Here is a 15355-nt window from a genome sequence, read left to right as displayed (position 1 = left end):
ACTCTTTCCGAAATGACATATGAGCAAAAACTGTCCAAATTAGAATTACCAACTCTGGAACAAAGAAGGGAAAGAGGAGACTTACTATCTATAGAATAATGAAATGAATGGAAATCTTAGATAAGAATGACTTATTGAAATGGAATAGTGGAAGAATGAGAGGACATGAAAAGAAACTAAAAAAAGATAATTACAGAAAAGATCTGAAAAAAACAGCTTCCCACACAGAGTGATAGATACTTGGAACAAATTAGATAAAGAAACAGTGTGTGCAAACACTATTCAAGATTTTAAGAAAAAACTTGCTGAGAGATACAAAGACGGGTCACCACGAGCATAGCTCCCTTCCCGTATAATACAACTAGGTAAATACATATATATATATATGTTTCCATACACACACACATATATGAATGTTACATGAACTTGTTTGCAGATGATGCAAAACTACTAAAGAGAGTAAGTACAGAAAAAGATTGTGAACTGCTACAGAGAGACCTGGACAAGGTCTAGGAATGGAGTCAGAAATGGGAAGTGGCTTTGAACATTAAGAAATGTAGTATAATGGAATTGGGAAAAAGTAAAAAAAGAATATCAGGACAATATAAAATCAGTGCAAAGGAAATAAAGAAAGTTGGTTCCGAAAAGGACCTAGGACTAATCATCACCAAAGATGTCCCTAGACAACCAGGTAAACGAAGTAGATGGAGAAACCTATAATTTATTAAGATCAATAAAAGTGGCTTTTAATTACTTGGATGAGGTAATGGTAAAGAAAATACTAGTCACACTGGTAAAACCAAGATTAGAGTACACTGCTACACTATGGACACCCAGTACAAAAAAGAATATAAGGAAAATAAAAAGAATCCAAAGAGCAACATCAAAGAAGGCCCTAGCACTTTCAAAACTGACATATGAGCAAAGATTGTCTCAACTGGAACTACCAACCCTGGAACAAAGAAGAGAAAGAGGTGATCTGTTGGCCATTTACAGAATCATGAGGGCATGGAAGTCCTTGACTGAGAAGACTTATTAAATTGGGATAGAAGAAAAAAAGGGACATGAAAAGAAACACAAAAGGGACAGTTATAGAAGAGATCTGAAAAAAAAAGCTTTTCCCCACAATGTGGTGGTTTGGAACAAATTAGATGAAACAATAGTGTGTGCAAACACCATGCATGAACTTAAGAACAAACTAGTCACTTAGGGAAGATATATTTTGTTGGTGTCTTGGAATTGTTAGTGTGGGGCACTGGTATAAGGTGCTCTGTTTCCTGTTTTGCAGATGCATCTGAGTTAGTTTGAATAGACTAGGTCTATTATGTGTTGGTACTGTTTAAATATTAGATGGTGAATCAAACAAAGCTCAGGTGCCTAGTCTTGAATTGAACAAAAATGGTGCCTAATATTGAACTAAACACAACTCGGGTGTTTAATCTTGGATTGAACAAAGCTCAGGTGTCTTGAGTTGAACAAAACTCAGGTTTCTAATCGTAAATTGAACAAAACTTAGGTGCCTAATCTTGAATTGAACAAAATCAGGTGCCTAATCTTGAACTGAACAAAACTCAGGTGTCTATTAATTGAACATATCTCAGGTGCTTATTCATGAATTTAGGTGCCAAGTATTGAATTGATCCGATGCATAAATATAGTACATGGAATAGCGTGAGATAGCCCAAGCTTGAACAATACATGAATTCAAATCTTAAGGGCTCGTTCTACCCACTCACCGAGAGGCTTGATTCAAATAAGAGTAACTCCTGTCGTCCACACGAATCTTTCAGTGCAGGATCACTGTAAATCATGATGAGAAACGTTTCAGTAAGTTAATTATGTCGTATTACTGAACAGATTCAAAATAAAGAATGAGTGAAAGAAGCTTTCTTCTAAAAGATTAGCAAATTAGGTTTCTGTGGCGTACATAATCCCATTTCACATTTATTTATCTATCTTATTTTATTTCTTTTGCAATTATACATTTACAAAATTACATTGTATAAAAATTGCGAGGCTAAAGTACATGACATTGAATGTCATGTACTTTAGCCTCGCAATTTTTATACAATGTAATTTTGTAACTGTATAAGAGGACCGCTGATAGAGGGCCACAGTAGAATGTCACATTCCATTGTGGTCCTCTATCAGCGGTCCTCTTTATATTGTTTTCGCCGCAAATAATGTTTCAGAGAACAGAATAATAATGCTTACCTATGAATAGATAGTGGGGAATTATGAAGAGGACTTCTTGCAATGTTACCACCTCTTAAGACAGTCAGTCAGTATCTTATCTATTCACTATAGTTCAAACCAAAGTGTTTGTCGCCACGTGCTTTGTAAACGGCTAGCCTATTTTTGGAAGCAGTTACGACAATTTGATAGTGCCTTCAATAAGCGAACCCGTTTCCTTTTGATGTCCCCCAGTGACTCGGTTTTGATAGTTTCAGGGAATGGCTTCTTAAGTTATTCCTGTTCATTTGAAAATGCGAAAGGGGCAGCCTCGTAAACTTGGATGAGCTTGTATGTTTCTATTGCATCTTCTCTCGCCCTCCCGTTTTCTAATGTCTGCAGGCCAAGTTGTGCAGATCTCGTCTCATAGACAGAGCTGGGCGCATTACCGCCGGACAGGTAGTGCGTTACCGAAAAATCTGGGTGCATTTCCGTCAATGCGTTACCTATTTTGATTTCCTTTGAGTGGTCCGCATTACTGTGTATGTGTGTTTATATACACCCAGTACCAAAAAGAATATAAAGAAATTAGAAAGAATACAAAGAGCAACAACAAAACTAGCACCAACTCTTTCCGAAATGACATATGAGCAAAAACTGTCCAAATTAGAATTACCAACTCTGGAACAAAGAAGGGAAAGAGGAGACTTACTATCTATAGAATAATGAAATGAATGGAAATCTTAGATAAGAATGACTTATTGAAATGGAATAGTGGAAGAATGAGAGGACATGAAAAGAAACTAAAAAAAGATAATTACAGAAAAGATCTGAAAAAAACAGCTTCCCACACAGAGTGATAGATACTTGGAACAAATTAGATAAAGAAACAGTGTGTGCAAACACTATTCAAGATTTTAAGAAAAAACTTGCTGAGAGATACAAAGACGGGTCACCACGAGCATAGCTCCCTTCCCGTATAATACAACTAGGTAAATACATATATATATATATGTTTCCATACACACACACATATATGAATGTTACATGAACTTGTTTGCAGATGATGCAAAACTACTAAAGAGAGTAAGTACAGAAAAAGATTGTGAACTGCTACAGAGAGACCTGGACAAGGTCTAGGAATGGAGTCAGAAATGGGAAGTGGCTTTGAACATTAAGAAATGTAGTATAATGGAATTGGGAAAAAGTAAAAAAAGAATATCAGGACAATATAAAATCAGTGCAAAGGAAATAAAGAAAGTTGGTTCCGAAAAGGACCTAGGACTAATCATCACCAAAGATGTCCCTAGACAACCAGGTAAACGAAGTAGATGGAGAAACCTATAATTTATTAAGATCAATAAAAGTGGCTTTTAATTACTTGGATGAGGTAATGGTAAAGAAAATACTAGTCACACTGGAAAAAACCAAGATTAGAGTACACTGCTACACTATGGACACCCAGTACAAAAAAGAATACTGTATAAGGAAAATAAAAAGAATCCAAAGAGCAACATCAAAGAAGGCCCTAGCACTTTCAAAACTGACATATGAGCAAAGATTGTCTCAACTGGAACTACCAACCCTGGAACAAAGAAGAGAAAGAGGTGATCTGTTGGCCATTTACAGAATCATGAGGGCATGGAAGTCCTTGACTGAGAAGACTTATTAAATTGGGATAGAAGAAAAAAAGGGACATGAAAAGAAACACAAAAGGGACAGTTATAGAAGAGATCTGAAAAAAAAAGCTTTTCCCCACAATGTGGTGGTTTGGAACAAATTAGATGAAACAATAGTGTGTGCAAACACCATGCATGAACTTAAGAACAAACTAGTCACTTAGGGAAGATATATTTTGTTGGTGTCTTGGAATTGTTAGTGTGGGGCACTGGTATAAGGTGCTCTGTTTCCTGTTTTGCAGATGCATCTGAGTTAGTTTGAATAGACTAGGTCTATTATGTGTTGGTACTGTTTAAATATTAGATGGTGAATCAAACAAAGCTCAGGTGCCTAGTCTTGAATTGAACAAAAATGGTGCCTAATATTGAACTAAACACAACTCGGGTGTTTAATCTTGGATTGAACAAAGCTCAGGTGTCTTGAGTTGAACAAAACTCAGGTTTCTAATCGTAAATTGAACAAAACTTAGGTGCCTAATCTTGAATTGAACAAAATCAGGTGCCTAATCTTGAACTGAACAAAACTCAGGTGTCTATTAATTGAACATATCTCAGGTGCTTATTCATGAATTTAGGTGCCAAGTATTGAATTGATCCGATGCATAAATATAGTACATGGAATAGCGTGAGATAGCCCAAGCTTGAACAATACATGAATTCAAATCTTAAGGGCTCGTTCTACCCACTCACCGAGAGGCTTGATTCAAATAAGAGTAACTCCTGTCGTCCACACGAATCTTTCAGTGCAGGATCACTGTAAATCATGATGAGAAACGTTTCAGTAAGTTAATTATGTCGTATTACTGAACAGATTCAAAATAAAGAATGAGTGAAAGAAGCTTTCTTCTAAAAGATTAGCAAATTAGGTTTCTGTGGCGTACATAATCCCATTTCACATTTATTTATCTATCTTATTTTATTTCTTTTGCAATTATACATTTACAAAATTACATTGTATAAAAATTGCAAGGCTAAAGTACATGACATTGAATGTCATGTACTTTAGCCTCGCAATTTTTATACAATGTAATTTTGTAACTGTATAAGAGGACCGCTGATAGAGGGCCACAGTAGAATGTCACATTCCATTGTGGTCCTCTATCAGCGGTCCTCTTTATATTGTTTTCGCCGCAAATAATGTTTCAGAGAACAGAATAATAATGCTTACCTATGAATAGATAGTGGGGAATTATGAAGAGGACTTCTTGCAATGTTACCACCTCTTAAGACAGTCAGTCAGTATCTTATCTATTCACTATAGTTCAAACCAAAGTGTTTGTCGCCACGTGCTTTGTAAACGGCTAGCCTATTTTTGGAAGCAGTTACGACAATTTGATAGTGCCTTCAATAAGCGAACCCGTTTCCTTTTGATGTCCCCCAGTGACTCGGTTTTGATAGTTTCAGGGAATGGCTTCTTAAGTTATTCCTGTTCATTTGAAAATGCGAAAGGGGCAGCCTCGTAAACTTGGATGAGCTTGTATGTTTCTATTGCATCTTCTCTCGCCCTCCCGTTTTCTAATGTCTGCAGGCCAAGTTGTGCAGATCTCGTCTCATAGACAGAGCTGGGCGCATTACCGCCAGACAGGTAGTGCGTTACCGAAAAATCTGGGTGCATTTCCGTCAATGCGTTACCTATTTTGATTTCCTTTGAGTGGTCCGCATTACTGTGTATGTGTGTTTATATACACCCAGTACCAAAAAGAATATAAAGAAATTAGAAAGAATACAAAGAGCAACAACAAAACTAGCACCAACTCTTTCCGAAATGACATATGAGCAAAAACTGTCCAAATTAGAATTACCAACTCTGGAACAAAGAAGGGAAAGAGGAGACTTACTATCTATAGAATAATGAAATGAATGGAAATCTTAGATAAGAATGACTTATTGAAATGGAATAGTGGAAGAATGAGAGGACATGAAAAGAAACTAAAAAAAGATAATTACAGAAAAGATCTGAAAAAAACAGCTTCCCACACAGAGTGATAGATACTTGGAACAAATTAGATAAAGAAACAGTGTGTGCAAACACTATTCAAGATTTTAAGAAAAAACTTGCTGAGAGATACAAAGACGGGTCACCACGAGCATAGCTCCCTTCCCGTATAATACAACTAGGTAAATACATATATATATATATATGTTTCCATACACACACACATATATGAATGTTACATGAACTTGTTTGCAGATGATGCAAAACTACTAAAGAGAGTAAGTACAGAAAAAGATTGTGAACTGCTACAGAGAGACCTGGACAAGGTCTAGGAATGGAGTCAGAAATGGGAAGTGGCTTTGAACATTAAGAAATGTAGTATAATGGAATTGGGAAAAAGTAAAAAAAGAATATCAGGACAATATAAAATCAGTGCAAAGGAAATAAAGAAAGTTGGTTCCGAAAAGGACCTAGGACTAATCATCACCAAAGATGTCCCTAGACAACCAGGTAAACGAAGTAGATGGAGAAACCTATAATTTATTAAGATCAATAAAAGTGGCTTTTAATTACTTGGATGAGGTAATGGTAAAGAAAATACTAGTCACACTGGAAAAACCAAGATTAGAGTACACTGCTACACTATGGACACCCAGTACAAAAAAGAATACTGTATAAGGAAAATAAAAAGAATCCAAAGAGCAACATCAAAGAAGGCCCTAGCACTTTCAAAACTGACATATGAGCAAAGATTGTCTCAACTGGAACTACCAACCCTGGAACAAAGAAGAGAAAGAGGTGATCTGTTGGCCATTTACAGAATCATGAGGGCATGGAAGTCCTTGACTGAGAAGACTTATTAAATTGGGATAGAAGAAAAAAAGGGACATGAAAAGAAACACAAAAGGGACAGTTATAGAAGAGATCTGAAAAAAAAAGCTTTTCCCCACAATGTGGTGGTTTGGAACAAATTAGATGAAACAATAGTGTGTGCAAACACCATGCATGAACTTAAGAACAAACTAGTCACTTAGGGAAGATATATTTTGTTGGTGTCTTGGAATTGTTAGTGTGGGGCACTGGTATAAGGTGCTCTGTTTCCTGTTTTGCAGATGCATCTGAGTTAGTTTGAATAGACTAGGTCTATTATGTGTTGGTACTGTTTAAATATTAGATGGTGAATCAAACAAAGCTCAGGTGCCTAGTCTTGAATTGAACAAAAATGGTGCCTAATATTGAACTAAACACAACTCGGGTGTTTAATCTTGGATTGAACAAAGCTCAGGTGTCTTGAGTTGAACAAAACTCAGGTTTCTAATCGTAAATTGAACAAAACTTAGGTGCCTAATCTTGAATTGAACAAAATCAGGTGCCTAATCTTGAACTGAACAAAACTCAGGTGTCTATTAATTGAACATATCTCAGGTGCTTATTCATGAATTTAGGTGCCAAATATTGAATTGATCCGATGCATAAATATAGTACATGGAATAGCGTGAGATAGCCCAAGCTTGAACAATACATGAATTCAAATCTTAAGGGCTCGTTCTACCCACTCACCGAGAGGCTTGATTCAAATAAGAGTAACTCCTGTCGTCCACACGAATCTTTCAGTGCAGGATCACTGTAAATCATGATGAGAAACGTTTCAGTAAGTTAATTATGTCGTATTACTGAACAGATTCAAAATAAAGAATGAGTGAAAGAAGCTTTCTTCTAAAAGAGGTTTCTGTGGCGTACATAATCCCATTTCACATTTATTTATCTATCTTATTTTATTTCTTTTGCAATTATACATTTACAAAATTACATTGTATAAAAATTGCGAGGCTAAAGTACATGACATTGAATGTCATGTACTTTAGCCTCGCAATTTTTATACAATGTAATTTTGTAACTATAAGAGGACCGCTGATAGAGGGCCACAGTAGAATGTCACATTCCATTGTGGTCCTCTATCAGCGGTCCTCTTTATATTGTTTTCGCCACAAATAATGTTTCAGAGAACAGAATAATAATGCTTACCTATGAATAGATAGTGGGGAATTATGAAGAGGACTTCCTGCAATGTTACCACCTCTTGAGACATTCAGTCAGTATCTTATCTATTCACTATAGTTCAAACCAAAGTGTTTGTCGCCACGTGCTTTGTAAACGGCTAGCCTATTTTTGGAAGCAGTTACGACAATTTGATAGTGCCTTCAATAAGCGAACCCGTTTCCTTTTGATGTCCCCCAGTGACTCGGTTTTGATAGTTTCAGGGAATGGCTTCTTAAGTTATTCCTGTTCATTTGAAAATGCGAAAGGGGCAGCCTCGTAAACTTGGATGAGCTTGTATGTTTCTATTGCATCTTCTCTCGCCCTCCCGTTTTCTAATGTCTGCAGGCCAAGTTGTGCAGATCTCGTCTCATAGACAGAGCTGGGCGCATTACCGCCGGACAGGTAGTGCGTTACCGAAAAATCTGGGTGCATTTCCGTCAATGCGTTACCTATTTTGATTTCCTTTGAGTGGTCCGCGTTACTGTGTATGTGTGTTTATATATATATATATATATATATATATATATGTGTGTGTATTTACCTAGTTGTATTTACCTAGTTGTATTTTACGGGAAGGGGAGCTATGCTCGTGGGGTCCCGTCTTCATATCTCATTGTATCTAAACTATTTTTAAATTCATGTATTGTTTTTGCACACACCACTTTCTCATCTAACTTGTTCCAACTGTCTATTACTCTGTGAGGAAAGCTGTTCTTTTTCAAATCTCTTCTATAGCTGTCTTTTTTTATTTTCTTTCCGTGTCCTCTTGTATTTCTGTCATCCCATTTTATCAGATTCTCTCTATCAGTAATTTCTATGCCTTTCATGATTCTGTAAATAGCTATCAAATCTCCTCTCTCTCTTCTTTGCTCTAGTGTCTGTAGTTTAAGTTTTTGTAGTCTCTCTTCATATGATAGTTTTGAGAGTGTTGGTGCCAGTTTTGTGATTGCTCTTTGTATTCTTTCTAGTTTTTTTATACATTTTTTTGTACTTGGTGACCATATCGTTGCTGCATATTCCAATCTTGGTCTTATCAGGGTGATTAGGATTTTCCTCACCATTTCTTCATCCAGGTATGTAAATGCCACTTTGATTGTTCTTATTAAATTATAAGTTTCTCCAAAAATCTTATTTATATGTTTCTCAGGTGATATATTATTCATAACAATGACTCCCAGGTCCTTCTCATTTTCTACTTTTTTTATTCCTTCTTCTCCCAATTGATATGATCCTGTTATTCTGTTTTTGCTTTTTCCAAACTCCATTATACTACACTTTTTTGTATTGAACTCCATCTCCCACTTCCTACTCCATTCTTGTACTTTATTTAGATCTCTCTGTAGTGATTCACAATCTTCTTCAGTTTTCACTCTTTTCAGTAGTTTTGCATCATCTGCAAAGAAGCTCATATAGCTTTCAATTCCTTCATCCATATCATTAATATATATAGCAAACATTATTGGGGCCAGAACTGTTCCCTGCGGGACACCGCTTATTACTTCATTCCATTTTGAGTGCTGATCTCTTATCACTACTCTCATTTTTCTTTCTTGCAAAAAGTCTTCCATCCAATTTAGCAATTTACCTTGTATTCCTCCTTCATATTCTAATTTCTTAAGCAACTTCTTATGTGGTACTTTGTCAAAAGCTTTTTTTAGGTCTAGAAATGCACAATCAGCCCATCCATCTCTTTCTTGTATTATATCTATTAGCCTTGAATAGAAACATATTAAATTGGTGACGCATGATCGTTCTTGTCTGAATCCAAATTGTCTTGGATTTAGTACGTTGTTTTTTTCCAAGTATTTTACCCATCTACTTTTGATAATTCTTTCACATATTTTTGCTATTGTACTTGTTAGAGAGACTGGTCTATAGTTGGTAGGTTCTTCTTTATTTCCTCCTTTATATATAGGTACTATATTTGCTTTTTTCCAATCTTCTGGAACTTTTCCTTCTTTTAAGGAACTGCTTATTATGCTATGTATTTTGTCTGCCAGTTCATTCCTGCATTCTTTCAGAATCCAGTTTGCTATTTCATCTGGCCCATGCGATTTTCTGACATCAAAATTACCCAAGTGTGTCAATATTTCATTCTTTGTTACTTCTATTTCTTCCATAGGGGGGACTTTTTCTTTCCACTCAATCTCTTCAGGTTGTATATTTTCCCTTGTAAACACTGATTTAAAATGTTTGTTCATAATTTCTGCCATTTCCATTTCCTCAGTGTATTCAACTCCTCCTTGTCTTAATTTCTCCAAGTCTTGTTTGGTTTTCAGTTTATTGTTTACAAATCTGTAGAATAGTTTTGGTTGATCTTTACACTTTTCTATAACATCTTTTTCATATTTTCTTTTTTCCTCTCTGCACTTTTGTACATATTCATTTCTATAACCAGTATATATTTTCCATTTTTCAGGTCTTCTGTCTTTTTTCCATCTGGTCCAGGCTTTGTCTCTTTTGTCTTTTAACTCCCTACAACTTTTGTTGTACCAGCATTTTACATATTCTTTTTCTTGTTTTTGTCTTGGGACATACTTTTCCACTCCTTTTTTGTAAATTTTTGTCAAAATATTCCATTTCTCTTCCACTGATGTTTCTTCTTTGTATATTTCTTCCCAGTTTTCTTGTTGAAAGAATTCTCTTATTTTATCAAAGTTTGTTTTTTCATACATCATTCTTCCTTTTCTATATTGTTCATTTCTTTTCATATATTTTTCTTCATTAAGTTCCAGTTCAATCAATATGTGGTCACTTTTACCTATTGGTGTTTTATATTCAATCTTGTCCACTATTCTAGGTTCAGATGTAATTATTAAGTCTAGCCTCGATGGTTCTTCTTCATTTCTATACCTAGTGTTCTCTTGTATCCATTGTGTCATTGAATGGTCAGTAATCATCTCAAGTAGAGCATTTCCCCATGAGTCATCACCACTCTTTACTGTCATTTCTTCCCAGCAGATTTCTTTGCAATTAAAGTCGCCCATCATAACTATTCTTCCTCCGTCTTCCATTATTTTAGTTAATGCTATCTTTGTGTCCTCTAACATACTTTTATGTTCACTCTCCTCCCATGAGGCTGTTTTCGGAGGCACATAATTGATCACAAATTTTCTTCTCTTCTTATCTCCGTCTTCCACTTCTATCATAATCATCTCTACTGTATTCTTTCCATATATGACACCTTTCACGTTTATATCCTTCTTAGTCAGGAACATAACTCCACCCCCTTGTTTTTTCTCTCTGTTTCTAATCCAATAATTGTATGCATCATGTCCTACACTGTTGGGTGGTAGTGGGCCTTTTAATTTTGTTTCTACAATTCCCATTATGTCCGGTTCTTTTTCTTTCAAATAATCATTCAGTTCATTCAATCCTGTTATCAATCCATCTATATTTGTGTAAGACGCTCTTAGTTTTCTGCCACTTCCATTGTGTTCTCTGTTTCCCTTATGTTTTTCTTTTGTATGTCGAACTGCTTTATTTTCATGTTCACTACTCTCCAATAGAATCTCTCTTTCTCTGACTCCGTTCTTTCCTCGTTTTTTGCCTTAGCTTCAAGTCTTTTCTGCTTTTCTGCCTCTCTTTCCCCCTTATTCATTTCTCTTTTTATCCATACCTTTTTATATTGATCATTTGTTGCTAGTTTCCCTGTTTTGGATAGAATTTTCTCTGCCGTTGTTTGTGACCTGAATTTAATCTTAATTGGTCTGGTCTTATCTGTACTATATTTTCCGAGTCTGAATTTTTCCTCAATTTCCTTTATAATTTCTGGTTCATCTTCCTGGACTAATTTTAATAAACTGCTTACTCTTTCATTTTCCTCCTTGATTCTTGCGGTTCTATCTGGGTTATGTTTCTCTTCCATTCCTAATATAATTATACATTTCTTTTTGTCAGCTAATTCTCTTACTATATTCTCCTTCTGTCTCATCACTTTAATAACTGAGTCTTCATTATGTTCTTTCAATTGCTGTTTGACTATGTCAGTGAATGAGACCTTATTCCCTTCTTGGGTTGTCCTCCAATTTTTAGCTTCTGTATCTATTTTCTCTCTGTTTTCATTACTATTCTTCTTCAATTTCTCATTCTCCTCCTTTACATTTCCTAACTGTCTTTTTAGGTCCTCTATTTCTTCAGTTAAGTTTCTGTTTGCCTTCTCTAGTTGTTCCAACCTTTCAATTCTTTGGAAAATGGAGTCAACATTACCTAACTTACGTTCCAAGTCCTCTATCACCTTATCAACTCTCTCCTCTAGTCTTATCAGTCGGGGGGGAGGGGTTGTGTCCCCCCCACCCTCTTTAAATCCCTGGAACATATTCTCGTCACTTTCTACTGTATTGCTCCTCTCTATACTTCTAATCTTTACATTTTTATTAGACATTTCATCCTCACTCAGCCTTTTGTTTACCTTTCGCTTGTCTGGCTGGGCCAAGTCTACTCCCTCCTCATTTCCTTCCATTTCCCTCAGTAATCCCTCCCCTTTTCCTCTTTCCCTACTTTCCCACTACTCCACGAGCAATTTCCCCCCCACCCTGTAAAAACACTAGGCACTTCTCTTTGCGTTGGGATCCACAGACTTCAGTTTTCTTCAGAACGTCATCCAAGCCGTCCATTCGCTGAAGTGTGTGTGTGTGTGTGTGTGTGTGTGTGTATGTATATTCACCTCGGATCTGCTGCAGTCTCTGTCGAGACAGCCAGACACCACCCTACGGCAGTGAGCTCAGAGCTCATTATTTGCCGATCTCTGGGTAGGTCTGAGACCACTCACACACCACACACCGGAACAGCAAGGTCACAACTCCTTCACTAACGTCCCGTACCTACTCACTGCTAGGTGAACAGGGGTTACACGTGAAAGGAGACAAACCCAACTTATCTCCGCCCGGCCGGGGAATCGAACCCCGGTTCTCTGGCTTGTGAGGCCAGTGCTTTACCAATCCGCCACCGAGCCGTGGCGTGTGTGTGTGTGTGTATATATATATACACACAGAGTTGACACCTTGACATGGTGGATAGGCTTGAGAATTTTAATTATTACAAAAGCTATGTTGATAGAGAGGAAATCTCTGCAGGGTCACCCATATCGAACAGGTTTCGTAAGAAAGATCAGACAAAGAGCAGCTCACACAGTCGCAGGACCCACTGCTAACTTGCACGTCCCTAATGGTGAACAGGGAAATTCCTTATATATAGATATATGGGGTACCGTCATAATGACGGCGTGGACCATTGGGCACCCTGTAGATATATTAGGGCTTCACCGAATATGATGAATAAGGTGACACCAGAGAAATATCTCACCAGAAACCAGTTGGCACGGAGGTGAGATTACTGCCAAAACCCCTTCATAGCAACTATGAATAACACAAACAAAACAAAACCGGGCGTTCCTATTGGATCATCGTCTCCTAAAGGTCAAACCGTATTGCCTTGTGTGCTTACGGGCAGTGTGCCACCGAAAGTGAGTAAGCACTGTCCGAGCAGATCCAAGTCTTAGACATTAAACAGCATGAAGAAAATGAAGATTTATATTTACAATGTGAGAACTCTCTCAGAAGACCACAGGCTGGAGAATTTAATGGAAGAACTAGACAACAACAAGTGGGACATCATAGGACTGAGCAAAGTCCAAAGAGCGGAAGAAAATTTATACAATTTCCAAGATGGTCACCACCTGTTCAACTATAGAGGTAAGGACAAAGAAAGATCTAGTGGATTAGGATTCTTGATAAATCGAGAGGTTGCTAGTAACGTAGTCAAATTCGGTAGTTTATCGGACAGGGCAGCTTTGATTGTGATTAGGCTGTGCAAAAGATACATTCTAAAAATAGTTCAGGTTTATGCACCAACTTCACAGAGTTCAGATGATGAAATTGAGTCGTTCTATGATGATTTAAGCCAAGACTCACCATCGATTATAATCTCTTTACTTTGAACTTTCGTGTTGAACATTACTTTGGTTTCAGCCTTATTCATTTTTAAACCTACTTTGAGACTTTCCTTGTTCAGATCACTCAGCATATCTTGCAAGTCTTCTATTCTTTCTGAAATAATGTCAACCACATGAATTACCTCCGGATTCTGTGAACTGGTTTGATCACATTTTCTGTGTTTATTATTACTCGGAGTAACAGGGAACTGAGGTATTGTCTGCATGTTATTGTGGCAAAGTAGCATGCAGTTGATATTTTAGGGTCTATATGGGGTGCCCCTACGGACCAGAGTCACACATAATTTTGTCTGTGATAGAGGAAAACTCTGTTCATAGAGGAATTATGACACTTTTATACTACGACTGTCCCTCTGTTATGCTGTCCCCCCCCCCTTGTTACTGTCCTGTACCATTTCTCTGAATATTAATTTCCTTTTTTCGCCTACCCTGTGGTGGGGGAAAAGAATGCTACCACCAAGTCTTCCCACTTGAGTCGTAAGAGGCGACAAAAAAACGGGACGGGGGATAGGATTAGGAGTCCTGCTACCTGTAGCCCCAAAGGGGACATTCCTAAAAAAAAAAAAAAAAAAAAAAAAAAAAAAAAATGTAGAGGCATAAGAGGGTCTGGGAGTATTCCAACCAGTACCCTAAGGTTTGGACCCTTTAATGTGCATGGATGTGGTACAGATGAGAGTAAAAGGGAAGAGATATGCAGTATGTTTGTGAAAAGAAAGATGGATGTGCTGGCTTTGAGTGAAACTAAAATGAAAGGGAGGGGCGAGTGTGAGTTTGGGAGTGTAGTTGGGAGGTTCTCAGGAGTGAAGAGGGGATGAGGGAGAGAAGGGGTGGCTATACTAGTAAGTGAAGAGATAGGTAAGCGTGTAGTGGATCGGAAGGAGATTTCTTCAAGGTTGATGTGGATGAAGGTGAAGCTGGGAGGGGAGATGTGGGTTTTTGTAAATGCGTATATATACTTTTGGTGATTACGTCACTCGTAATGGTCTATTCATTTTCTTGTGATAAAAATATCCACATTGTGAGGCATTTGCACTCACTGGCGACGCGTACTCATCAGCATCGATACGTCGGCGCCTCTGAGGGTCCCCAGGGACTGAACACCTGGTAGTCACCGGCTGCCCTGAGGTCATGACCCGGCCGCTTCCGGTCGGACAAAACCGGCCCCTGAGGTCCAACCCGCCACAAAACGAGTCTTGTGGAACACATGTAGCCCCCAGCTGTGCTGAGCGTCTCCCAAGTGACAGTTAATTCGAGGGTCATGACCTGATCCCGGTGAATATAAGGGTCACCGGGAGTTCACCAATGATATGTATTTTAGAATATCTATTGCTGTGGAAGTGTCAAGGTCTTTCAACATTCATGGGGACACAGCCGGTTCGCGCCCTGTTCTGTGACGCCGCGGAATGCCAACATGGTGTCGACATGATTTTGGCAATGCCGTTCAGACAAACGTATAGTGATTGTGGTACAGTGTAGTGCAGTGGATAACGCGCATTTTCGAACTCAGACAGCAGATAAAAAAAAACTCACAAACATTTTTCGTTAGTGTGCGAGGCCCTGCCGTCAAGGACACTC

General features: G+C 37.7%; 1 protein-coding gene across 1 annotated transcript in view; it reads right to left on the bottom strand.

Moving 5' to 3' along the window:
- The window catches only part of LOC143035359 (enolase-phosphatase E1-like), a 44357-nt gene extending 41688 nt beyond the window's left edge, over positions 1-2669 (bottom strand). The window contains exon 1 of the mRNA XM_076202355.1: positions 2215-2669. The gene's annotated coding sequence lies outside the window, so the exon portion shown is untranslated. The remainder of the gene's footprint in view (positions 1-2214) is intronic.
- Between the last annotated feature and the right edge of the window lie 12686 nt (positions 2670-15355).

The sequence above is a fragment of the Oratosquilla oratoria genome, chromosome 18 (assembly GCF_046742065.1).
Source record: "Oratosquilla oratoria isolate Oo_2021 chromosome 18, ASM4674206v1, whole genome shotgun sequence".
NCBI lineage: Eukaryota > Metazoa > Arthropoda > Malacostraca > Stomatopoda > Squillidae > Oratosquilla > Oratosquilla oratoria.
The sequence above is the reverse complement of the archived record's forward strand: the minus strand, read 5'-3'. Positions and strand labels throughout refer to the sequence as shown.